Here is a 23,821-nt window from a genome sequence, read left to right as displayed (position 1 = left end):
TGGTGCGTACCAGGGGCCAGGGCAGGTGAGGGGCACCTTGCCTAGGGATCTCAAAGGCCATGCTTCCCCACCTGCCCCTCCCTCAGGAGTGCGCTCCGCAGGGGTTCTGGAACCTGGAGAGAGGACCTGGGGGTGTGGGTTCTCATGAGAGCCGGTAGAAGTCACAAGGCCCAGAAGACCCAGGCCCTGCCTACCTGCCCTCTGGTCTTCTCACCTGTACCCCCTTGATCAATTTACCTCTCTTCCTCTCACAGGGCTATCTGAGGGTGGGGGTGGGAGGGAGACAAAGGGCTGGGAGTACTATCAATAATCACCTCCAGTCTTTGTGGCTGTGAGGCTCACACATTTGGGGGGGTGGGGTGGGGGGACTTCTTAGGAAAAATAATTCAAAATTAGTTGTGGGGCCTTGGAGGGGCCATTTTCCTTGCTTCCCTTTGCCTCCGCCCCCAGCTTCCACCCTGATGTTGAGGACCCAGGTGGTTCCCAAACAAAAAGAACATTCTGGCTGTTATTCTTCCGTTTTTTTCCCTGAAGTTTGTTACTCTTTTCCCAAGAACTGTTTAGGTGTGTGAAATAAAAACCACCTATAACTGCTCATAGAAGGACGCAGGTGACAGCAGATGCCCTTGTGCCAGGAGGCAGTGCGGGGGAGGCTGCAGGAGGTGGGGGTGCTCATGGCGGTGGAGGAGTGCTTTGAGAGAAGCCACAGGGACAGGTAGAAAAAACTCTGCCAGGTGCCAGCCAGCCTGACGGAGCAGGATCTCAGGCTCAGTGGGGCGATGTGACAGAAAGGTAAGACTCGGACTGCCCGGCGGAGCTTACGCTCTAGCGCCCACAGCCAGCAGCAACCCCGACAGGCACAAAGGTGCTTACTGGACGGGCAGGGTTTGAGGTTAAGGCTGGAGGCGGGGTGGGGCTTGAGCTGTCCTCAGCGGGTGGCTAGCATCTGGAGGTATCAGTAAGAAAAATGAGGAAACCACTTACAAATAAGGGCAAGTCTCTGGCTTATGAAGGCCCCCTGTGTGGCTGATGTATAGACTGCCCGGGTTTGCATGGGGGTGCAGGGGCCGGAGGGCACCAGCAGAGATGGAATGCAGTGATGGGCATGATCTTTTTAAAAATCTAAGTCAGGGGGCGCCTGGGTGGCTCAGTCGGTTAAGCGGTGAGGCATCTGCCATCGGCCTAGGTCATGATCCTGGGATGGAGCCCCTCAGGGGCTGCTTCTCCCGCTGCCCCTCCCCCTCCGTGCGTGCGGGGCGTGCTCGTGTGCTCAATCTCTCTCAAATAAATAAATAAATAAATAAAATCTTTAAAAATATTTATAAGTCAGGCCACATCACTGCTCAGCCGCTCGGAGAGCTCCCTATCATATTCATAGTGAAAGCAAAGTCCTCACAGTAGCCAAAGGGGAGCTACAGGCCCCTCTGCCCCCTCCCCCGCGCCTCTGACGTCAGCTCCCCTCCCCCCACCCGGCAGTTCAGTCGCCCTCCTGGCCGCTCCTCCCTGGCTCCCGGCGCGTTCAGCCTCAGGGTGTTCGCACTGGCTAGTCCCTCTGCCTGAAGCACTCTTCCCAAAGATACCTGCTTGGCTTCCTACCTGAAGTGTTTCTCAAAATCCTTACTCAAAAGAAGTTAAAACGGCAAACTCCCGGCTCACACTCCCTACCGCCTCACCCCGCTTTCTTCTCGGGCATACTTGGTAGCTACATGTAACATACTGTGTAACTGTGTAACTATGTAGCTTACTCGTTATGTCAACTGTTTAACACACACTCTTCCCTCACACACAGACACATGTAAACACTGGAATCTACACTTCCTAAGAGCGAGAATTTGACTCTGTTTTGTTCACTGATGTATGCTGAACACCTGGACTCGTGCCTGGAAAGTTAATATTTGTTGAATGCATGAATGAATATTTCTAAGACCTGATGTATTGGTAATCTATTGCTTTGTAACAAATTATCACAAACTTTTTGGCTGCAAACAACACACATTTATTACCTCCCAATTTCGGCTTGTCAGGAATCCGGGCTGGCTGGATTCTCTGCGGAGGGTCTCACGGGTGCCAGCCAGCACTGGGGGTTCATCTGAAGGGTCACAGGAGACGGCTCCATCTCCAAGCTCATATGGTTGTTGTCGGGGTTCATTTCCTTGTGGGCGGAGGGACTGAGGGTCTCAGCTCCCTGCCGGCTTTTGGCTGGAGATTGCCTTCAGTTTCTTGCCACTTGGACCTCATTATGGAGGAACTCATGATCTGGCAGCTTGCTTCCTTAAAGCCAGCAAGGAATAGAGTCTGCTGGGAAGACAGAAATTACATTCTCGTATAGAGTAATCCCAGAGGTGACATCTCGTCACCTTTGCTGTACTCTATTGCTTGGAAGCAAGTCACAGGTCCTGCTCCCGCTCAGGGGAGGAGATCACACAGACAGGAATGCCAGGAGGAGAGGATCCCTGGGGACCATCTTAGAGGCTGCTCACATGTGGCATTATCTTTTTCTGTGTTAAAGAGACAGATGTGGGGGCACCTGGGTGGCTCAGTGGGTTAAGCGTCCAAGTCTTGGTTTTCGGCTCAGGTCATGATCTCAGGGTCAAGAGATGGAGCCTGGCATCCAGCTCCTCGATCAGCCGGGAATCTGCTTGAGATTCTCCCTCTCTCTCCCTCTGTCCCTCTCCCTGTGCTCTTTCTCTCTCTCTCTCTCTCAAGTAAATAAATAAAATCTTTAAAGAAGAGAGAGAGAGACAGTTGTGGTGTAGTCAAAGCAGCCCTGGGCTTGCAGTTCAAAGTCCTGGGTGTAAAGTCCGGCTTTGCCACTTACCATGTAAATTCCAAGGAGGTAGTTTCATTCCCTGAGATCCAGTTCCCTTGGTCTTCAATGGGGAGAACAGTACATCTCTGAGAGGATTATGCAGAGGAGAAAATGGGGCTGCACATGGAAAGAACAGGGGGGCACCCAAGCTGAGAAGAGCTTGTGAAGGGCTCAGACCAGGATGAGGGGGACCCACAGACGTTTGTTCCTAAGCCTTGGTTTTTTCTAGAGGACAATTCCAATGACAAGTTCTAAAAGATGAGGAGACGCTGTCCTCACCACTCACGCTTCTCCCTCCAGGATCCCAGGAAAATGCAGCAGGGAAATGGCAACCACAGCCAAACGTGGGGCAGACCAACGTTAAAAAATAATGTTGACCAAAGAAAGAATCCTGAGTCTCACAGCTACACATGCAACGGATGCCCAAATGTCTTACTGAACTCAGTGATTAAATGAGGGAACTGGTGAGATGGGACAACCAGTTCAAAGGAAAGGGTGAAGGACAGGCACACTTATGGGTCAGGAATACTGGAGTAGACTTGCAAATTGTCCAAAACTGGCTTGGGAGCGGGGCGCAGGGTGAGCGTTGCCCCACCATTTCATGGTTCATGTCCACGGGCAAAAGTCATTAGCATGGATCGTAGAAGAGCTCCAAGGCGATGGAAAGCTAGAAACAGGTAACCCAGACGCTGAGGCCTAAAGAATGCGGTTTCCCTGGGAGACACCCGGTGACCCCCTCTGCTTCTTCCCTACACCAGGCATCTCACTTTGCTAGGGCTGCGCTTACCAAGCGCGGCAAACTTGGCAGTGGGAACAACAGGAATATCTTCTCTCCTAGCTCTGGAGACCAGAGGCCCAAGAGCAAGGTGTCGGGTCAAGGACTTCAGATCTGCTCCCCGGAACAATGTTTGTGGAGGACGCGCTCAGCAGAAGGCGCTGTGCGGGGCGCCTGGCCTCCAGTGCTCCCCTCTGGCGGGACCCGCTCCCCTGGGCCGCCAGCCAGGAATACGGAGTGCGACTCTGGGCTCCACTCTGGCCGCCCAGGCTTTGCACGACCTCCCCACTGAAAGTCCCTGCCTCCCATTCCGTGGCAGCTTCTCTGGAAGCTTCTCTCTGCATCTCCTCTCTCACAACTGTTGTACCTTCCTGGCAGCCTAGAGGTCGCATCTTAGTGGCCACCCAAATCTCAGAAAGTTGACGGGGTCCGAAGCTGGCGGGCCACCCTGTGTCGCCCCTGGGAAGGCTGGGGTTGCATCTTTGTCAGCCAGAGCAGAGCAGGTCTCCTCCATGGGTGCCCGGGCCCCTTTCTTGCCACCAGCAACTCCTGAGACAAGCCGCTGCTTCAATTTCCCCCACTGTGGGGCCAGTTTCTAAATGAGGTTCCTCCTAGTGAAGAGGCGTCGTCTGACGTCATTTTTGCAAAGATCTGTTTCTCGTTAAAGTTACCAACTAACAACACAAAAGCCTCGCAGAGTCCAGCAAAGCCTCGCAGAGTCCAGCTGACCCACCCACTGCCGCCCAGGGTAGGGGGTCCCGGGAGGTGGGGAGACAAAGCCCACCCATCTCTGCCTGAAGCTTCCAGCCAAGCTGTGCACCCCTTAGTGGACCGAGACGCGGAACCAGTAAGCAGAAGGGCACTTCTCTTTGTTTGGTACGAAGAATGATCCAATCTAAACATTGCTCGAAAGTCTCTTCCCTGTTCCACTTGGAACAACGTCCTCGAGGTTCCTCCGTGTTGAGCACGTTTTAGCCTCTGACAGGACAGCCTTCCTTTCAACACAGTTATTATTAAGGTATACTTGACATGTAACATTACATTGGTTTCAGGTGTTCAGCATTTAATGATTCGATATTTGTATATATCACAAAATGATCACGAGAGTTAAGTCCAGTTACCACCTATCAACGTACAAAGTGAGCTCTTGTAATTACTCTCTTGGCACCCGGTAAGCACGCTCCAGGATGTTACTGACTGTGCTCACCATCCTGTCCGTTACATCTCCGTGACTTATTTATTATATAATTGGAAGTGTGTGCCTCTTGACCCCCTTCTCCCACCCCCAGCTCCCCTCCCCCTCTGGAAAGCCACATTCTGTTCTCTGTACCTATAGTTTTGGTTTGGTTTTCTTTGTTCACTTGTGTTGTTTCTTAGATTCCATGCAGAAGTGAAATCATACAGTATTTGTCTTTCTCTGTCTGACTTATTTTGCTCAGCATAATTCTTTTTTTTTTTTTAAGATTTTATTTATTTATTTGACAGAGATAGAGATAGCCAGCGAGAGAGGGAACAGAAGCAGGGGGAGTGGGAGAGGAAGAGCAGGCTCCCAGCAGAGGAGCCTGATGTGGGGCTTGATCCCATAACACCGGAATCACGCCCTGAGCCGAAGGCAGATGCTTAACCGCTGTGCCACCCAGGCGCCCCTGCTCAGCATAATTCTTTAAGGTTCTATCGATGTTGTTGCAAATGGCAAGATTGTTTTTTTTCTCCACATCCTCACCAACTCTTGGTATTTCTTGTCTTTTTGATAATAACCATCCCAATAGGTGTGAGGGGGTATCTCATTGTGGTTTGGATTTGCATTTCCCTGATGCTGAGTGATGTTGAACATCTTTTCATGCATCTGTTGGCCATCTGGATGTCTTCTTTGGAAAAATGTCTATTCAGATGATCTGTCCTTTTTTTTTTTAAAGTAGGCTCCACACCCAGCGCGGAGCCCTAGGTGGAGCTTGAACTCACCACCCTGAGATCAAGACCTGAGCTGAGATCAAGAATCAGACACTCAACTGACTGAGCCACCCAGGCGCCCCCATCTGTCCATTTTTAAATTAGACTGTTTGTTTTTTTGTTTTTGCGTTTTATGAGTTCTTTACATATTTTCAGTATTAACCCCTTATCAGATACATACTTTGCAAATATTCTCTCCCGTTCCATAGGTTGTCTTTTCATTTTGTTGATGGTCTCACTTCCTGTGCAGAAGCTTTTTAGTTTGCTGTAGTCGCAATAGTTTATCTTTGCTTTTGTTGCCTTTGCTTTTCATGTCCAATCTAAATGTTCATTGCTAAAACTGATGTCAAATAGCCTTACCACACATGTTTTCTTCCAGGAGTTTCATGGTTTCGGGGCTTGCATTCAAGTCTTTAATCCATGTTTAGTGAATTTTTGTGTATGGTGTAAGATAGTGGTCTAATCCCCCCTCCCTCCCTCCCTCCTTCCCTTCCTTCCTTCCTTCCTTCCTTCCTTCCTTCCTTCCTTCCTTCCTTCCTTTCTTTTTCTTTCTTTCTATATGTGGCTGTCCAGCTTTCCCAATTGTATATTCTTGCCCCCTTTGTCATAAATTAATTAATCTTATATCCATGACCTTATTTCTGGGTTCTCTATTCCGTTCAACTGATCTGTGTATCTGTTTTTATGCCACTACCATACCGTTTTGATTAGTATAACATTGTAATATAGTTTGAAATCAGGGAGGGTGACACCTTTGGATTTACTCTTTCTCAAGATTGCTTTGGCTATGGTCCCATACAAAACTTAAGACTGTTCTCTTCTCTGAGCAATGTGATTGGGATTTGGATGGGGCTTGCCTCTGGTGTGCATGAATCTGTATCTTGCTTTGGGCAATATGGATACTTTAACAAGAGCACAGAATATCTTTCCATATCATTCTGTCTTCTACAATTTCTTTTATCAATGACATAGTTTTCAGTGTAGATTTCCTTCCATTCTAGGGCTGAATAATATTTCGTTGTCTGGATATACTATATTTTGCTTATCCATTCATTTATCAATGGACACTTGGGTTTTTTTAACCCCTTGACTATTGTGAATATTGCTGTTATGAACATGGGTGTACAAAAAATTGTTTTTACCTTTGTTTTTAAAGGGCGTCTGGGTGGCTCGGTTGGTTAAGCATCTGCCTTAGGCTCAGGTCATGATCCCAGGGTCCTGGGATGGAGCCCTGCATTGGGCTCCCTGCTCAGTGGGGAGCCTGCTTCTCTCTCTCCCTCTGCCCCTCCCCCTGCTTGTGCTCTCTGTCAAATAAATGAATAAAATCTCTTAAAAAATTGTTTTTAAGAGCATAGCTATACAAATATCTGTTCCAGTTCGTGAGTCCCCGATTTCAATTATTTTGGGTATATACCCAGAAGTGGGATTGCTGGATCATATGGCAGTTCTATTTTTAGTTTTTTAAGGAACTGCCATCCTGTTTTTTTTTTTTTTTTTAAGATTTTATTTATTTATTTGACAGAGAGAGACAGCCAGTGAGAGAGGGAACACAAGCAGGGGGAGTGGGAGAGGAAGAAGCAGGCTTCCAGCGGAGGAGCCTGATGCGGGGCTTGATCCCATAACGCCGGGATCACACCCTGAGCCGAAGGCAGACGCTTAACGACTGAGCCACCCAGGTGCCCCCATCCTGTTTTTCACCGTGGATACACCATTTCCCATCAGCAGTGCGCAAGGGCTCCAATTTCTCCAAATCCTTGCCAACACTGGTTATTTTCCGTTTTTGTTTTTGTAGTAGCCATTCTAGTGTCTGTGAGATGATGTCAATGATTTTTGGAGGACCACTTGGTTCTGAGCTTCTTTAGCTGTCTCCCCCCTCCTAGCTTCTGAAATACTCAAGAGGTTAAAGTTCTAAGATAGGCATTTCCTGAATATGAAGAATTGGGAAATTTAGGCTTACATCCCCAGGGCATTTGGAACAAGCCCCTTTACCCCGCCCTGAGCTCCCCCAGCCACAGGCTGCCCCGCCGCTCTTCCCAGCGGGCTTTAGGCTCGTGAACACGTACGCCTTAGACAGCAAAACCAAGAAATCACTTTTAAAAGACTTTTATTCATTTACTTAAGATTTCATTAAGAAACCTATCCCATGTTATTCTCTGCTAATATAAATTGTGTATTTTATGAAAAATAATTCTAAAAAATAATTAGTAAGAAGAGTAAAAATTTTTCACACTTCTGCAAGTCTCTTTAATGTGTAGCTTAAGAGAAGACGGCTGAATGTTCACATCTGCCTCTGTGTTCAGTCTGTCACGATATATTGTTTTAGTTGACGCATCTCAAGACAATCTGGCCTCGCAGAGACAGGTAGTTGGAAGGTGGAGGAGTATTTATACAGATACTCTGCCAAAACCCTCACATCGATGTTTCTGAAAGGTGCGTGGTGACATGGAGCCCTACAGCACGTCGATGAACTCCCTGTGCTGTTAGCCCAAAATCCACTGGTCTCTCCGGCACTTCAGATGGACCTATCACCCACTCGTGACTTTGTCCCACGGCCACTCAGGCATTTGAAAACTATTAATCCACCGAGTTATACAGATGCCGCAAGTGTTGATACGTTTCACTAGACGGTATATAGAATCACCACGTGCCTCATCAGAAACGTCTTCAAGTACTGGGACGTGATCAAGTTCTCGGGGACAAATATGAGTTTCTCAGAATTTTAATTTTTACTTGAAAGCTTGAATGTTATCATTTGGGAGCAAACACTGTCCACTGGTTTCCTTGAGGTGGCAAACTTACTTTGTTCATTTTTAAGAAAATGCCTGCCGACAGCCACTCTGGAAAACAGTGTGGAGGTCCCTTAAAAAGTTAAAAATTGAGCTACCCTATGATCCAGCCATTGCACTACTGGGTATTTACCCCAAAGATACAGACGTAGTGAAGAGAAGGGCCATATGCACCCCAATGTTCATAGCAGCAATGTCCACAATAGCTAAATTGTGGAAGGAGCCGAGATGCCCTTCAACAGATGACTGGATTAAGAAGTTGTGGTCCATATATACAATGGAATATTACTCAGCTATCAGAAAGAACGAGTTCTCAACATTTGCTACAACATGGACAGCACTGGAGGAGATAATGCTTAGTGAAATAAGTCAAGCAGAGAAAGACAACTATCATATGATTTCTCTCATCTATGGAACATAAGAACTAGAATGATCAGTAGGGGAAGAAAGGGATAAAGAAAGGGGGGGTAATCAGAAGGGGGAATGAAACATGAGAGACTATGGACTATGAGAAACAAACTGAGGGCTACAGAGGGGAGGGGGGTGGGGGAATGGGATAGACCGGTGATGGGTAGTAAGGAGGGCACATATTGCATGGTGCACTGGGTGTTATACACAACTAATGAATCATCGAGCCTTACATCGGAAACCGGGGATGTACTGTATGGTGACTAACATAATATAATAAAAAATCATTTAAAAAAAAAAAAAAGAAAAAGAAAATGCCTGCCGAATCCCTAAGCCTAATAAGTAAAAGTTTGGCTGTCGCTTGTGCCTTCGAGTGACAGCAGCGTTCCATGAAGCCGCAGCTACAGCCGCTCACACCCTCCGACAAGCTTCCCGGCCGGCCATCCTGGGGCTTGGGGCTGCTGCAGAGGAAGCTGGTGTGTACTTCCTATTTCTTCATGCAGAATCTTAAGAGTTGCATTTTCAGTGGTTGAGCCTTAATAAAGGTAATGCATAAATTCTGCTCCATCAGGACATCCTTAGAGAAACCGTCCTGTTCGGATGGTGAGGGGGTGTGGGTGTGGATGCAGAGCACGGACAAGCAGCGACACTTGATGCCACCGCCCGGACGTGCTGAGGAGCCTGTGGTTTCACCCACTGTTGTTCCTGTGCCACCATGGCCCCTGTCCCTGGGAAAGAGGCACGTAGCATCTCGGGGTCGTTATGATCCTAGTTCTGACCACACAGACTCCCTGAATGGGTCCTGGGGAGCCCTCAAGGCCGCAGAGCACACTTCAGAGCCACAGGTTGGACTTTTTTTTTTTTTTTTAAGATTTTACTTATTTATTCGAGAGAGACAGAGAGAGCATGAGCAGGGGGAGGGGCAGAAGGAGAAGCAGGCTCCCCACTGAGTGAGGGGCTCCATGCGGGGCTCGATCCCAGGGCCCCCGGGATCATGACCTGAGCCAAAATTAGACGCTTCACCGACTGAGCCACCCAGGCGCCCCAGCTGGTGGGACTTAAATGTCACCCAGAAGAGTGATGTTGTTTGAAGTGATTTCTAATTTGTTATTCAGCAGGATCTCTTTTCAGAGTTTTCTTTTCCTCATTGACTTTGCTCCCTTGCTTACTAATCTAATTGGGAGCCTGCGAGGCACAAGGTCCCGTGCTGGGTGTCACACGCTATGTGCAATCTCGCCTCCTTTTTATTCTAATTGGAGTTGAGTTGTTGTTTGTTTTTAAGATTTTATTTATTTATCTGACAGAGAGAGAGCACAAGTGGGGGAAGAGGCAGGCAGAGGGAGAGGGAGAAGCAGGCTCCCCGCTGAGCAGGGAGCCTGATGCGGGACTCGATCCCAACACCCCAAGACCACGACCTGAGCGGAAGGCAGACGCTTCACCGACTGAGCCACCCGGGCGCCCGTGGCGTTGAGTTCTATGCACTCCTCCAGGGTCACACAGAGCTCAAGTCAGAACTGTTCGAATACTGTCATACAGTGTCTGCTCCAGCAATTCTCCAAATGACTCGATTCTGTAATCTGATAGAAGCCGGCTCTTCGAAGAGATCATTTCTTGATGAAGTCAATGAACAGTCGAAACATAATAACCAACATTAGGATGGAGCAAGCCAGCGAGGGCACTCAGGTTTCAAGGAATTCAAAAGGATTTGAAGTCATCCAGGGCATGTTCTCTCCCTCAGTGGAACGAAACTACCAATCAGTGGTAGAGAGATAACTAAAAATCCCCAAGTTTTTGGAAACATCACACAGTTATGATGAACTACACGTAACATGAAGTTTGCTGTTTTGACCCCTTGTAGGCAGGCAGTGACCTTGAGCACACACGGGTTGCCAACATCACTGCCTCCTCCTTCCCCAGAGCGCTTCCGCCTGGCGGAGCGAGGCTCTGTGCCCCCCTCCCCCGGCCCCGGTACTCCAGGTTCTCCTTTCTTTCTCTGGGAGTCCTCCAGGCGCCTCATACAGTGGAATCATGCAGCCTGCGTCCTGTCGTGACTGGCTTATTTCACTTGGCATGGTGTCCTCAGGGTTCAGCCACGTTATGGCACGGGTCAGAATTTCCTTCCCTTTTAAGGCTGAACAATATTCTGTTGTATGTTTAAAAAGAGACAGAAAGCGAGAAAGAGAGAGAATTTCTTGACTAGCTCCATGATCCATCAAAACCTAATAACCATCGCAGGGCAGAGCAGGCCATGGAGGAGGCCATGCTCACAATCGAAGCAGGCTGGGGTCCCGCACATGCGGCCAGATGTGCGCACGGCCCTCTGGAAGGGGGCCGCGGATGTGTGCAGAAGGGCGGAAGGAAGCACAACGAGCAGGAGCTGTGAAAGGACACGCGTGTGTGCAGCCGGCTCCGGGCACAGGCTTAGCCGCGCTGGGCGGCAGTGTGGCTCCCTCAGCTTGGGAACCTGCGACGGTTAGTTTCACATGTCAGCTTGGCGGGGCCATGCTGTCCCGATGTTTGGTCAAACACCAGTTTAGATGTGGCTGTGAAGGTTACTTTTAGATGTGACTAACAATTAAATCAGCAGAGCAGATTACCCTGCATAATGGGGATGGGCCTCAGCCCATCAGTCAAAGGTCTGGAGAGCAAAGACATGTCCCCTCGGAGGAAGGAGTTCTACCAGCAGACAGCTTCGGCCTCGGACTGAGGCTGCAACATCATCTCTCTCTCAAGGTTTTGTTTGTTTGTTTGTTTGTTTGTTTGGGGTGGCAAGGAGAGGCAGAGGCAGAGGTAGAGAATCTCCAGCAGACTCCGTGCTCAGCATGGAGCCCCATGTGGGGCTTGATCTCACGACGCTGAGATCATGACCTGAGCCAAAATCAAGAGCTGGATGCTCAGCTGACAGCAGCACCCAGGCGTCCCGAGCTGCAACATCATCTTTTACCAGAGTTTCTAGCCTGCTGGCCCGCCCTGCACGTTTCAGACTTGCCAGCACTTGCAATGGCATGAGCTGATTCCTTAAAACCCATCTATCTATCTCTATCTCCTATCTATCTGTCTGTCTGTCTGTCTATCTAAAATCTCCATCTATTCGTTTTGTTTCTCGGGAGAGCTCTACCCAATACAGTACCCCTTTTCATTTCCATCTAGGCCTTTATGATGGCACATTGAGGCCATCAGGAGAGTAGGCAGGCACTGTGGACTGCCAAGGGTCCGTGCTATGGGACGGTCCTGGAAGGCCTGTGTCCAGGTTAGCCACTCACCCACCCACGATTCTTCCGGGAGGGATTTATGCAGTTGAGGGTCAGAAAACGTGCCTTCGAATCCTACCTCCTGCTTCCCGTCCACCCACAACGGGCAGTGTGAGGTTGCCCTCCTGAACGTGCAAGCCCACAGAGCTCAGGCACGGCTGCCTGGAAGAGAAGTGGGGGACACAGAGGTGGCAGCCTGGCTGCAGGCCTCTCTCCTGCTGCCCTGCCCACCCGCTGGCCACGCTGGCCCTTGCAGGGGTCCAGATCTACGCAGCTCGTCTGGGGAGGCTGCGGCTGGGTGCCCAAGGGGTGAGGGAGGTGAAGCTGGCGCATTGCCCTCCTGTACTCGGGACAGCCCAAAGTTAGCACAAAAAGGCACATCACGCCAAAAAATTTTCCTTTTTCTTCTTGCCCCTCCTCCTTGGCTGTTTTCCTAATCTTGCTGAAATGAACATTTACCGTCTCTTGAGACATCAGAGGACAGAGCTGCTGTTTCCATAACAAATTTTCAATGAGAAAAAAGGAAAGAACAAAGCCTGGGCTGGACCTGTGGGCTGGGTCTGACAGCACGCCTTCCGTGGCAGCTGTGTGTCTGTCCGGCTTGCTGCCCGTCGGGCTAGATGGCCCTCTTCTTCGCTTGCCTCCACATTTTTATGTATCTGCAACCACATGTACTTTTGTTAGGTGCAAATAGTACTCAGGATCCGTGGAGAGATTCTGCTTCCAGAAAACAGAATGTGCCCACAGAGTTCTGGAGCTGGAGGGAAGCTCTCTGGGTCCTTTTATTAGGAGAAACCCGTCTAGACAAGTTCAAGGCACACTTAAGATGGGGTCCAGGTCCTCATCCCGGCTAGAGCTCATCACACTTAACTGTGCGTCCCCTTTTCCTACTTTTGTTCAGTACGAGCAAGGGACACATGCTTTTGCCTAATAAGGATCTTTAGAAGGTTTGTTTAACACCAGGATAGAATCATTTATAATTAGCCTAGCTTTTGCTAATTTTAAGTAAAAGTTTGCGAAGTCTTTTTAAAAGTTATTTCTTACTGGGGCGCCTGGCTGGCTCAGTCGGAAGAGCGTGAGACTTTTGATCTCAGGGCCATGGGTTCGAGCCCCATGTTGGGGGTAGAGACTACTAAAAAACAAACTAACAAAAGTTAAAAAAAGGTACTTCTTACTGACTTAGAGATCCCCCTGTAAGCCTGATTTACACCGTCTTATTCTCCCAAGGCCGAGGGGCTTGCTAACAAAGATAAGCTTCCACTCCTTACAACCATCAGCAATCCTGAATTACCAAGACTGCTGTATACTCATGCTTGTTCTATGTTTAAAAAAAAAAATTCGGGAGGCCTGGAGCTACAGAATAATTTTGCATACATTTTCCTCCCCACTTTCAGAACATCCATATTGCCTTTCCTCATGACTGTCATTTCTCCAAGCAGTTCTGGATCCCAGCTGCCGAAGCCCGGCTGAGCACCCGCGTGTGCTCCCCTCCTCCGTGGGGACCACGGTCGGTGCGGACCAGCACACACTCAGGTCTTTGAGGGGTGCCCCCGACATCGTGAAGAGGCATTCTTTTCTTTTCAGGATGTTTCACACCAGATAATTCTCTTTATACTACCACAGAAAGCTCCGGGGTTTGTAGGAGTGTTCTCTAATAACGCATCTTTCAAGTAGGGACAAGTTTGTTAATCTTTACTAGGGTGCAAACCTTAACAGCCTACATTTCAGGGCTCTGCCATTGCGTGCACCTCAGATGCACTGTCTTTTTTTTAATGATTTTATTTATTTATTTGTCAGAGAGAGAGAGAGAGCACAAGCAGGGGGCTGTGGCAGGCAGAGGGAGAAGTAGGTTCCCCATGGAGCAGGGAGCCCGATGTGGGAATCGACCCCAGGACCCTGGGATCATGACCTGAGCCCCTGGCAGACGCTTAACTGACTGAGCCACCCAGGTGGCCCATCAGATGCACTTTTCACAACATCGACTTCGAGTTACGACAGGCAGTTTCCTAAAGGTATCAGCTTCTCTCATTGGCTCACCAATTCCCCAAACTGGGTAAAACCACCCCATGTTGATCCGAGTCCGCTGGTGCAAATTAACCAGCTTCTCCGGCAGCATCTTTTCTTTCAGTCTGCTCATCTGCCTCTGGGAACCAGTGATTTATAAATAAAAATTTATTATTTATCATTTATGAGCCTGGAAATGTGACACATATGGAGCTCCAGAAATAAATTGTCAGCTACTGGGCAACATATTTTTGATATATTGCAAATGTATTTCCTACATCACTGATTTGCCCAGATGGGCTCCCAGTTTGTCATACTAAGATGAAATCCTCCGCGTAGCATCCGACGCTTTGGAAGTTTTATCTTCGTGTTTCATAGCCGTTCTTCCCCTGGGTCCTAATCTCTTTTCTGTCTCCATGTCAACGATACCTCCAGGGGTGATACAATTATGTGAGGGCCACAGAGCAATAACTCAGAACGTATTTACGTGGCATCCTTCTCCAAGACGCAAAGGTACTCTGAGGATAGTGCTGAACGAATGTTCTGGCATTCCTGTGCAGTAGACACAGGAGGGCATTATTGTTATTTATTTGTTTGTTTGTTTATTTATTTTTACTTTTTAGTTTGGAAATTTTCACATGCCCAAAAGCAGAGAGAAAAGTATAATGAACCTCTGCGTACCCATCGTTCAGCTGTAAAATTATTAACATTTCCCAAGTCTTATTCCATCTTTTTTCCCGTTCTTCCCCCACCCTCTGCCTTAAGTAGCTCAGAATAAACCCCAGACACCGGGTTATTTCACTGCAGCAGGAGAAAGTGTTATCGATTCCATTTTATGGGGAAGAGGAGGCTCTGTGAAGTGAAGGACCTCACCCGCAGCGTTACACCTGGTCCATGGGGAAGACAGGTTCCAGGGGTCTCCCTCCATCCCAACATCCGGCTCCTCAGAACAGAAGCAAAGGGTCCCATGCAATGATCTGCTTAGTTACATACACAGCCTGTCACCAACTACACAATGTCAGCTGTGGCAAAGATATTCAAACAGATTAAGAACATAGACAGTTTATCTCAGTCTATAAATATTTAAATAAGTTAAAAGAGTTCACTTCCTAAAGCTATCAGAGTCCCTCGAAAGAATTAATTACAAGCTAAATCCCCAAAGTTACATTTAGGCAGAAAGTCATTTAAAGATTCAAACATATGGAGTCATAAAGAATAAATGTGGGACCTTCTGGTCACCTGCAACTCTGAGTAGACCCTACTTGGTTTTGTTGCTGCGTTGATGATGCCAGCATCCTTGCCAGGAGAATTTACAGCACACGCCATCTCCCCCGAAGACATCTCAGATGTCTGGATTTTCTCCCAACCAGTTTTTGAGCTCTGGGTACCCCTGGGTGCCCGTCAGGGGAGCCAGGCATGTCCACATCCTCTGGCTTCCCCACAGGGCTGTGGCTTTCCCGTGGCCCCTCTGGTCCCTGGCTGAGCCGCTGGGAAGCCAGTATTGCGTAACAGGAAGAATTTGCCAGCTCTCTGTCGCTGGTTCCTGGGTTTAGAGGGGGCCTCTAAACCGTCAGACCACACCCGAGTTTATGCTGTGGAGGTGACCAACGGCTCAGGACGTGAGCCCTTCATGCCAAAGAGACCAACATGGGCTAGAGGGTTGGGACTTTGAGCCAAGTGATATCAGGCAGAAGTTTTGATCTCCAGGGAGGAGAGGGGGCTGGGGAGATCGAGCTCAATCACATGACCAGCGATCCCATGTGCCTGAGTAATAAACCCCTGACAAGAACTCCAGATACCCCATGCTCAGATGAGCTTCCCGGCTGGGAACCCAGGGATGCTCCAGGAGGACGGCACGAAGCTCTGCATTCGAGGCCCTCCTGGACTTTATGGTGTCTTTTACAGCAAAACTATAACCACCATTATAGTGCTTTCCTGAGTTCCGGGAGGCGTTCTGGCAAATGGTTGAACTGGAGGGGGTGGTAGGAATTCTGGAATTTGTAGCCAGTTGGTCAGAAGCACGAGTGGCCTGGAACCCCCAAATTGCAGCTGGCATCTGGAGTGAGGGCAGTTGGGGGGGGCTGTGGAGTCTGCACCCTGGAAGCTGGTGTCAGACACACACCGCCTGTCCCCGCAGGATCACCCCGAGCCGGTACAGTGCACACTGCGGGCTGGTCAGCGGTCAGGCATCCAGCCCCGGATCTCAGCACTGCGCCGCAGGGGCCTGGCCGGAGCTGGAGGATGGATCCAGATGGCTCAGAGGCAATAGCGTGTCTCCCTGTGCTACTGCTTCATGTTTTCAAACAGGTGTATTAGATTTTATTACCGAACAACTCACACATTGTTAGAAGCTCCAGTACAGAAGCAAACACATAAAAATATAGAAATGAAAATACTCTCAGTGTCCCAGGAGGTGCCCACTCTCCCTTGGAAGAGGTGTCCCTCCCAGACTCTTCCAACAGTTTTAGGGAGGAAGGCTGGCCCTGGGTCCCCAGGGAAGACAGAAGTGCCGGCCCCTGCAGGTCTGTTCGCCTGCTGGGCTGCTCCCTGGGCTCCCTCCTTCCAGCTTCCAGGTGGGTTGGCCAATGGGAGGCTGGGCTAGAATTCAGAGGAAGGAAAGTAAGGTGCGTTCAGGCCCAGGTCCCCATGGGTGCGGTGTCCCTTGCCCCACTGCCACGCTTCCTGCGTTCGTCTGCCTCCTTGGCTTCTGGGAACCGCTCCCTCCCTTTGCCCTCTCTGGATGGGCTCCCAGCTCTTGACAAACTTGGGTTAAGAACTAACACCACAGCATCCCTCGGCCGCTGCCCGGAGCCAGAGCCTGGATAGTGTTTTGAGAGCCCTCAGGCCAAGTGTGCTCTGTATCCCCCTGGCCCCGGTCAGCATCCAGGAATGGGGAGGGGGTGGCAGAAAGCAGCCCGAGCCGGGTGAGAGGTGGCTGGGGCCCTTTGGGAGCGGGGGACACCTGCCCAGCACTGAGGGTTGTCACGGAGACAGTCGCCTGGTGGAGGGGTTCTGGTCAGACCAGGTCCATGTGAGAGGACAGGCCAGCAGAGGCCACTGCAGAGAGGAGGCAGGGGCCAAGTGCCCTTAGTGGGGCAGGCCATCCACAGCCAGACTCCGCGGGACGGGGGTGGTGAGGCCGCTTATCGTCGCGGGGAATGTATAGGCCCCGAGGTCTCTGAAGTTTGAGACGTGTAAAATCAACATCCACGAGCAGAAAAAACAGCGAACGCTGGAGAGGACTTGGGCAGTTGGCCACATCTCAGCACCTCAGGTCACCACGTGATGGCCAAAGTTTCAGGGCAACACGGCACCTGCATCACTCCCACACCCCACAGCAGAGTTTCTCAAAGTTTCCAGGCCTTCTCAAAGTCTGGGCATCTGTCAAAATGCAGATTACTGATGCTGACAAGAATGAGCTTCACCTGATCCCCCAGAAAACAGCAACCTTGAGAACCCCTCACTTCCCCTTGTGCCTTAGGTGAGACTCACTGTCCGGTCTTTCTCTCTGCTTCCATACGGCTCACAAAGATGTCCCATTATACACAGACTCTCCAATTTCCTGTCCTTTGTCTCATAAATGGCTAGCTGAGATTAGAGTTGTCCCGGCCAAACCAGCTAGATGCAGAGACAGGACATTCCCCGTTCAGCGGAATGACTGAGCCGCGCCTCACTGCACGGCAAGGGCCCTGTGAGTTGCCCCACTTGTCACTAGTCCGGCCTTCCCTACAAAAGTCCGAGGCGAGACCACCCGATCTTTGGTTGGGCCCTGCTTGCTGTAGTGGCCCGCAGATCAATCTCCTTACTTGTTTGTTTCGTCCTGGCAGCCCCCGCCCCGGGCCCAGGAATCAGCATTTCCGCTAGCACCCTTGGGCGATTCCTACAGCACCAAGTTCGAGCAGCTGGGCCCCGGAGGCCCGTGTGCCCAGGGAATGCCGTGGGGGCCGAGCAGTGGGCCCTCAAACAGACGCTTTCCGCGTCGTCAGGTGAAGGTGTGCGGGGTGCCGCCCTGTGGCAATCAGCTCTCGCCAGGGCCCTCTGTCCTGAGCCTGTGTTCGTGGGCCACTTTGATTTGCCCTGGGGGCGAAGAGCAGACTTTGTAGATAGAAGCAGACTCAAGTAAATCACTGGAAAGAATTCTGAAGACAATAGATTTCTTTTCAAAAGCAGCTCGAAAACAGCCTTCTGAACATGCCCGGTCCGATCTCCTGTCTTCACCGGCTCCTCCCCACTCAGCCCTTTATTGGTCTGTCATCATCACCCCTGCTGACAATGAATGATTTCCTCCCTGGGAATATCACAAGAACTGTAGTCGCTGCCAGAATCCTTTGGCACGAAACTCCTCTCTGAGTCAGAGCCTAAGGCCATTAGTGAGCGGGGAACAGCTGCGGGGCCGCACATCTGCGAGTCATTTGAAAATTTTATGAATAATAAAAACTATCCATTACACAGACTTATACATTGTATATTAACCTGTACCTCTACGATTACACTGCCAACAGTCTTCTTTGGCGTATGCATTTTTTTCTAATGACACTCTAACTCCAATAATAAATTTGAACCTCTAAAACGTTGCTCTCCGGTAACACTACATAAAATGTCCGACTCTGCGTTGTCAGCTCTTTAAGAACAACGATAATAAATACAGCATTCGCTGAAAAGACAAGAGAGAAATGGAAACCCCCAGAATTCTAAGAGCATGGAAAGAGAATTACGGTTTTAGGTTAAATAACCAAAAGACTGAAAAAAAAAATACGGAGAACATCAAAAGATGCTGAAAAATAAGACTTAAAAACAGTTCAAGCATCATGAGCTCTGTGAGCTGTGCCCCCTGAGTACAGATGACCGTTTGCAACCCCGTGTCTGGTGATAGCAGCAGGATGCTTTAGAGGACCCAGGGGCCCAGCGAGAGGGGACGAAGGGGGGAACTGAAAGGCAGGAGAAAGACAAGTGACTGCTGTAAGAACCACGCAGGCCAAGGCAGAGGCTCCTCCCGCAGAAGCATCTCGCTGAGGGCAGCGTGCAAAGGTCCAGCTGCATCCCACCGCAGCCGGAGCCTCCTCTTGGGCCCTTCCTGCGCGCGGGTCTCAGACAGGGTCTGGGTCTGTTTTCAGGATTGCCTTTCCCCCCTTTTTCTTTTCGTAAACTCTGTGGTTAACATTTTCGCGCTCAGAAAACAGCTTTTGGTGGCACGAAGCTTTGCCTATTTCCATGCATGAAACCTACATTCTTAATTTTGTACCAGAACATCCTTTCTCTTCTGATTTCTCCCTTATTCCGGCAGCAGTGACTTGCCATATGTTCCAAAGAAGATGGTGTTTTATTTTGGCTTCCCCTGGCTGGCTCGGAACTGAGGAAGGTGTATTTTAAGACCCACACTTAAAAATAAAAACTTGGCAAGGCTTCCGATGAACTAAAAACATCAAGAGATACTTGTAACCCGGGCTCTGATTAGTTTGGATTTGTGAGATTTCAAAACCAGTGCTTAAAAGAAAGAAAGGCTAGTGGGTGCCAATGTGGAGATTGGTCCTGCCCCCGGGGCAGGGCAGGAGTCCTCAGCCACTTGGCGCTCCTGCCAGTGGGGTCCAGGTGGCTGTCAGGCCTGGACCGCTGAGGGCAGTGCAGGGAAGCATCCCTCCTCTCTTCCCACCTTTGCCCCTTTTATGTGTTTGCAAGCTGCTGGATGCCTGTTTGAGACGTTAGACTGGCATGGCTGCCCCTGGCTATGTTCTGTCTCTGGATTTGTCCCACTGGCTGCGTCCCTGCTGTGCTGGGGATCCAGCAGCTGGGGGCAACAGGAGAGACATTTCATCCTCTTTGGATAAGAAGAGCCGCTTCTTCACGGAGCCCAACAGCCCGCCTTCTGGGATGCCCGTCCCACCGTCTTCACTTCCACCCGCGGTGGCCGAGGAAGGTGGTTCGTTGCCAACATTCCTGTTTCATTCCCACCGTGACTTAGGTTCATACTTGATTTGCAAGCGCCCAACCCTGGATGAACGAGAGGGGTCAGTAACATGCTGCAGGCAGGTAATTCGGAGGGAACGAGTTTGTGTCCCTCATCTTCCAGCGCTCTGCCCGCACAGCGGATGCTCTGGAGGGCCCACCCCTCTCCCCCCAGCAGTCTACTCTCTATGGGAGGTAGGCTGACTTTTCAACCCATCCAACAGCCAGCCTGGCTGCGCCGGCCCCGAGACATACACATTGCCAGGGCACCACGTACAGCAGCAGCTCACAATGCTGGAGGAAGCCCCCATAATCAGGGCCCCATGACCCCATGGTGGAGCGGTCTCCCCTGGTCTCACACACGTATTTCTGTCGAGAATAACGTGTGGTGTTACACACAGATGTTTCGGGCTGTGTCAGGGTGCCATGCATCCGGGGTCTGGGCGTGAGAACGGCGCTCAGAGGGGCGGTGGTTCCTGCGCCTCCCATTGGGGAGAGAGGGGGGAAGTGCCCAGACAGCAGAGCAGACACGCGAGAACCCTCACGGCACTGTCCATCGGTCAGAGCTCGAGCAGCATCCAATATGGGCAAAAAGCGTGGGAACGCCAGCCCTGGGGCACCTTCTGCAAATTTTGCTGCGAGGAAGCACGTGGCGAGCGTGCTCCGCTGCGTCTGTTCTGTGATTCCGGGGAGACGGGGCAAAGTCCGCACTGACTTCTGACACATCGCGGTAACACCCTCAAGTACAAGGCACAGAACTGGAGACGATGGGATGTTTTGTGGGTTCTCCAGACTTGTGGGGAGCACACAGGCCTTCATTTCTGCCAACCGAGAACTGAATGCCGTAAATCCATAGTCACTTATGTGGGGCAATCTTGCCTGCTGTCACTTATCGACCGTGTCCAGGTTAGACGTAGATCAGTGTCACGGGGGAGTGCTGTGGCTTTTGGTGTGAAGATGCCCTTGGCCGTCACTAAGGCACACGTGTGAGCAAGTGGGACACTTACTCCTGCCCAGTGGGGGCGCTCCCGTGGGGCCACAGAGACAAGCGTCAGGCCCCTCCTTGGGGTGTGCTGAGGGTCCAGCCAGGGCTTCCCATAGTCAGCTGGTGTCACATTTGCAAAAGGAAGACATCTGGATCCCAGTCACTGCAGACGGCCTCCTCTCTCCCCTCCAGCGTGCTCAGTCCCATTTGCCCCTGCCTGGGGTTAAAGTGGCTGGGGCGTGTTTGGACCTGTCTGTCCAGGGGGTACACTTAGTCTGGGCTTAGTGGGGTGCATTTAGGAGTGCACACTGACCCGCCTGGGTGGCTAAGCTGCTGTCTGGTGTGGGAATCGCTTCCATACTCCTGGTTCCCACCGAGCGGACTCGCGAGGCGCTCCGATGTGAAGGTGGTGACCAGAGGGGATACCGTGGTATGAACACGTATATGATTGCGAGCACGGCTATGACCATGTCACGTGACCAGGAATGTGCAGCATGGCGATGAATGTGTGGTGTGGCCACGAGCGAGATGGGGCCGTGTCCTGAGATCTGGGCATCAATAGTACCTGGCGGGAGGTGGGGGGGGTGGTGCAGGTTTTGAAGCACACGGAACAAAAGCTACTCAGTGGAAAATCCTTTTAATCATGAAAAGTCATTTCAGAGGACTCAGTTCCCATTCATACCTAGACAAACGGAATTCTCTGTCAAGAATGAACTCCGTAGTGGAGCAGATGCAGTTAAACACGGGCCTTCCTTTTATCAGCATTCCTGTGTTTGAAGCAGCACTACAAACAGCAAAGACGTCTGTGTGTGGTCACACGTTTACGAATTGAATCTACCAACACCAAATTTTGATCAACAATGCTGGAAGAAAGATGGTATCATCTTTATATCTAGCAAACCGGTGCTATGAAATTGTCATGTGAAGAAGCAATCAAAAGTATGCCGCCCAGGGGCACCCGGGCAGCTCCGTCGGTTAAGCATCCGACTCTTGATTTTGGCTTAGGTCGTCATCATGGGATCAAGCCCCACATCAGGCTCCACTCTCAGCTCGGAATCTGCTTGAGTTTCTCTCTCTCCGTCTGCCCGTCCCCCATCTTGTGTGCACGCTCTCTCTCTCTCAAATAAATAAATCTCAAAAAAAAAGTATATAGCCCAAAGTTATTTTTTGTTTTTGCAAGAGACAGTGTGTGCGCATGTGTGCGTGTGCGGGAGCAGCAGAGGCAGGACCACACTCAGCAGTGCTGAGCCCAACACGGGGCTCGATCTCACGACCCTGACATCTTGACCTGAGCCCAAATCAAGAGTCAGACGCTTGGGGCGCCTGGGTGGCACAGCGGTTAAGCGTCTGCCTTCGGCTCAGGGCGTGATCCTGGCGTTATGGGATCGAGCCCCACATCAGGCTCTTCCGCTAGGAGCCTGCTTCTTCCTCTCCCACTCCCCCTGCTTGTGTTCCCTCTCTCGCTGGCTGTCTCTATCTCTGTCAAATAAATAAATAAAATCTTAAAAAAAAAAAAAAGTCAGACGCCTAACTGAGCCACCCAGGCGTCCCCCCAAAGTTATTTTTTAATCAGCTGCCTGACATACAGCGATACGTCAAGTGGTTAATTAAAATGTTATTTTTCTGGATTTTGTGAGGTTTATAGTATCTACCACCTTTTAAAATTTGTAAGCTATTTTTCCTCATCCTGTGTAATAGTCACTGTCACACTTGACTTTGAATTCATAAGTCTGTATTACATTTATTAAAAAGAGCCTCCAAATTCTACAAGCTTCAGGCCCCACAAAACCTGAATCCACCCTCGATAATTGGTCTATACTTTCTCTCTCTCTTTTTTTCTTGCTGTTAATTTTCATTGAACTCTTTCCAGCCTTAAGTAATATGCATCCATAGATATAGGAACTGACCGGAAAAAAATAGTTCCAATACATTTCACTAAGAAATGCATGTCCGTCCAATAAAATTTACTTTTTAAGTTTAGTAATGTTCGTTAAAATTGGCATTTACTTATAAATAGGTTGATAAGATCTGTAAACAAAAGCTTTAAGAAAAATTAGGTTTTTATTAAGATTGAATTTTTGTGTCTCCCCCCAGTTTCTATGTTGACGTCCTAACCTCCAATATGCTGGTGTTTGGAGGTGGGGCCTTTGGGAGGAAGCCAGGGTTAGATGAGGTTCTGAGGGTGGGGCCCTCAAGATAGGGTTAGGGTCGCATTAAGAGAGACTCCAGAGAGCTTGCTGGCACCCACTCCCTGCGGTGTGAGGACACAGGAAGAAGGTGGCCATCTGCAAGCCAGGAACAGGGACCTTCTCCGTTGTGCCTGCCAGTACCTTGATCTCCAATGTCCAGAGCTGAGAGACAACACACTTCTGTTGTTGAAGCCCCCCGGGTCGTGGTGTTTTGTTATGGTGGTCGAGCTACCTAACACAGAGCCCAAACTTCATGATTCAGCCCCCATCCTTGCTGTGTGTCCCCTCTCAAACCGTGGCCTCCAGCAGGGTCCTCATCCGGGCCTTTGCATATACCCATCCCAACACCTTGAAGACCACCCTGGGGGCTTCCCGGTCACCTGTCAACATCTGGGGTAGACATCTTGTCCCACAGAGTTTTCTCTGATCAACACCCAGCTTCTTCTCTTCCCCAGACATCCCCTGTGCTATTAGACTCCACACATCACCTCGCATGGCTTTCCACATGCCTCCTTCCCGAGGCTGGAACTTGGGAGAGGTCGTCCATCTTCGCCGTTTTTGAACCCATGGCCCAGACCCAGGCCTAGCATGTGGTGGGCATTTAGACCAGTGTGGGTTGCGGGCCCACGAGAGTGATATTGCTCTGGAAGGAATCCCACGTTAGCGGTTAATTCTTACACCCTAGTCTGTGTTTCAAATCCTTTTTAGAATAAAGATAGGT

General features: G+C 50.1%; 1 non-coding gene across 1 annotated transcript; it reads left to right on the top strand.

Moving 5' to 3' along the window:
• The first annotated feature begins 13,029 nt into the window (after positions 1-13,029).
• TRNAK-UUU (transfer RNA lysine (anticodon UUU)) lies at positions 13,030-13,102 on the top strand. The gene has a single exon. It is a non-coding gene; the product is annotated as a tRNA-Lys (tRNA).
• Positions 13,103-23,821: the final 10,719 nt, after the last annotated feature.

Source organism: Ursus americanus, chromosome 4 (assembly GCF_024610735.1).
Source record: "Ursus americanus isolate L20-20 chromosome 4, mUrsAme1.1.p, whole genome shotgun sequence".
Taxonomy (NCBI): domain Eukaryota; kingdom Metazoa; phylum Chordata; class Mammalia; order Carnivora; family Ursidae; genus Ursus; species Ursus americanus.
This window is presented reverse-complemented; position numbering and strand designations above follow the sequence as displayed.